Source organism: Glycine soja, chromosome 10 (genome assembly GCF_004193775.1).
Source record: "Glycine soja cultivar W05 chromosome 10, ASM419377v2, whole genome shotgun sequence".
NCBI lineage: Eukaryota > Viridiplantae > Streptophyta > Magnoliopsida > Fabales > Fabaceae > Glycine > Glycine soja.
In genome coordinates this window covers 16,980,753-16,983,942 of record NC_041011.1, presented here as the reverse complement: position 1 = coordinate 16,983,942, position 3,190 = coordinate 16,980,753, and the positions used below count along the sequence as shown (strand labels likewise).

Sequence of the window (3,190 nt, the reverse complement as noted above, 5' to 3'; positions counted from 1 at the left end):
CTTAATTCAAGTTTGTTTGCTGTTAAAACTATGAAAGCAAACAAACCCCCTAATTTGTTACTGTTTTATTGTTATATGTTATGAACGTTTGGTTGATCATTGCTTACTGAGAGACGACCTAGGATCACTTCCTAGATACTCCATTTTTAATGTTTATTTGATTCGGGTACGGCCTCGATCAAATTTGGCGCCGTTGCCGGGGAGTAGTTGTCCAAAGGTTCATAATAGTGTTTAGTTGTTTTGTGTGTAGCTCTATTGTTTAGTGTTGTGAGTCTGTGTTGTTTTGTTTTGTGTAGTGTACTATTTTGCATTTTAGTCACGTCCCTTGTTTAGCACTCCGCTGCTTCAGTTTTATGTAATGTAGTGAATAGTGATTAGCGACTGCAAATTAATTGGCGATTTTTGTTTTGATAGCTAGAGTTGTTATTTTTGGATTATTTTTTGTGTGGTAGTTTCTTTTGATCCATATTTTGTGTGAAAAATACTAGAAGCACTTGTTGTGGCTGAAATTGAGAGAGACAATGAATTTGGGAACTTGGTTTTAGCAAAACTTAAAACGGCCATAACTTTTGCTCCAGTTATCAGAATGACTATTATTATATATGCATTTGGGGTAGAAAAAAATTTCCCTTATTATGACAATTGGCTTTAGTCGGTTGGGGTTTCCCAAACTCGAAAAATTAGTTGTTTACTAAGTTTTTTTATTTTTCAAGTATTATTGTCTTATTTTTATAAACTTTTCTTAGGCAGTTTTCATAGTTAGACTTTGTATTTTTGTCTAAAAATTTTTGTGCTATCTTTTCATGATTTTAGGGTGTTGCTCACAAAATTTCAGCTCATTTGGATATCGTTTGACTATAGTCGTAGTTTTAACCCTCCCCTGGTGCTTGTTTGAGAAACACATGATTTGCTTCATATAGTGCATGACTAGGGGCAATCCAGGTGATTTACAACCCTTTGATCCTGAAATAGATAGAACCTTTCATAGATTACTTAGGCATAGTGTGCATCCTGATCATTCTATGCATTTTGAGCATTCTGAGTATTATGTTGCTGGTGATTCTGAACATTTTGATTTTGAGCATTCGACTACTAATTTTCATACTGAGAACATGGCTCAACCTCCACCTCGTGAAAGGACTCTTAGGGAGATGGCTGCACTTGATTTCACTTATGAAAGCTTGTGCATTCAATATCCTGATGAGGATGTTCCATATGTTCTCAAGACTGGACTAATACATTTGCTGCCCAAGTTTCATGGTCTTGCAGATGAAGATCCTCATAAGCATCTTAAGGAGTTCCATATTGTCTATTCCTCCACGAAACCCCCTGATGTCTAAGAAGATCATATGTTTCTAAAAGCTTTTCCTCATTCTCTAGAGGGAGTGACAAAAGATTGGTTGTACTACCTTGCTCCCAGGTCCATTACTAGCTGGGATGACCTTAAGAGGGTTCTTGGAGAAATTCTTCCTTGCATCTAGGACCACTGCCATCAGAAAAGACATTTCAGGAATTAGGCATCTTAGTGGAGAGAGCTTGTATGAGTATTGGGAAAGATTCAAGAAATTGTGTGCAAGCTGTCCTCACCACCAGATTTCTGAGCAACTCCTTCTGCAATATTTCTATGAGGGACTTAGCAACATGGAGAGGAGTATGATTAATGCTTCCAGTGGTGGAGCTCTTGGTGATATGACTCCTGTTCAGGCTAGGAATTTGATTGAGAAGATGGCTTCCAACTCCCAACAATTCAGTGCAAGAAATGATGCTATTGTCCTTAGCAAAGTCCATGAGGTGGTCACGGATTCATCTTCATCTGCTGAAAATAAAAAGCTTGAGGGAAAATTTGATGCCTTGGTCAACCTAGTAACTTAGCTTGCCATGAATCAGAAATCTGCACCTGCACCTGTTGCAAGAGTCTGTGGTCTATGTTCTTCTGCAGATCACCATACAAATCTCTATCCTTCTTTGCAGTAATCTGGAGTCAATGAGCAACCTGAAGCTTATGCTGCAAACATTTATAATAGACCCCTTCAATAGAAAAACCAACAACAATAGAATAATTATGATCTTTCAAGCAATAAATACAATCCAGGTTGGAGGAATGATCCAAATCTGAGATGGGCAAGTCCTCCACAACAACAACAGCCTATCCCTCCTTTCCAGAATGTTGCTAGTCCAAGCAGGCCATATGTTCCTCCTCCAATGCAGTAGCAATAACAACAGTAACAACAAAGACAACAAGCAACTGAGGCCCCTTCTCAACCTTCCTTAGAGGAGTTAGTGAGGCAAATGACCATCCAAAATATGCAATTTTAGCAAGAGACAAGAGCCTCCATTCAGAGTCTGACAAATCAAATGGGGCAGATGGCTACTCAGTTGAACCAAGCTCAGTCCCAAAATTCTGACAAATTGCCTTTACAAACTGTGCAGAATCCGAAAAATGTGAGTGCCATCACCTTGAGGTCTGGAAAGCAGATTGAAGTGCCTCTACCAGTAGCAGCACCTGCACCTGAACCTGTCAAGCTTCATTCTACACCTGAAAAAGAGGATGAGATAGTTGAACAAAAGAGAAAGCTTCCTGATCATGAGGGAGCTAACAAAAATTTTCATGCAGGTGGACCTTCTTCTAATAGTTCTGACTTGCAGCAGCCTCCTATCCCTCTTCCATTTTCACCTAGAGCAATTCCAAACAAAAATATGGAAGAAGTGGATAAGGAGATCTTGGAGACCTTTAGGAAAGTAGAGGTGAACATACCTCTACTAGATGCCATCAAGCAAATTCCAAGATATGCCAAGTTTCTAAAGGAGCTATGCACCCACCAAAGGAAGCTCAAAGGCAATGAAAGGATTAGCATGGGCAAAAATGTGTCAGTATTAATAGGTAAATCTGTTCCTCACATTCTTGAAAAATGTAAGGACCCAGGTACTTTATGTATACCTTGCATTATTGGGAACGACAATTTTGAGAATGCCATACTAGATCAAGGAGCATCAGTTAGTGTCATGCCTCTGTCCATTTTCAATTCTTTATTTCTTGGACCTTTTCAATCTACAGATGTGGTGATTCATTTGGCAAATAGAAGTGTTGCTTACCCCGCAGGTTTCATAGAGGATGTGTTGGTTCAAGTTGGTGAACTTATTTTTCCTGCTAATTTTTATGTTCTTGATATGGAAAAGGGATTTTCCTGTG

General features: G+C 38.9%; 1 non-coding gene across 1 annotated transcript; it reads right to left on the bottom strand.

Annotated features, from left to right (window-relative positions):
• Positions 1-1,488: 1,488 nt before the first annotated feature.
• LOC114372726 lies at positions 1,489-1,595 on the bottom strand. The gene has a single exon (XR_003658294.1). It is a non-coding gene; the product is annotated as a small nucleolar RNA R71 (small nucleolar RNA).
• Between the last annotated feature and the right edge of the window lie 1,595 nt (positions 1,596-3,190).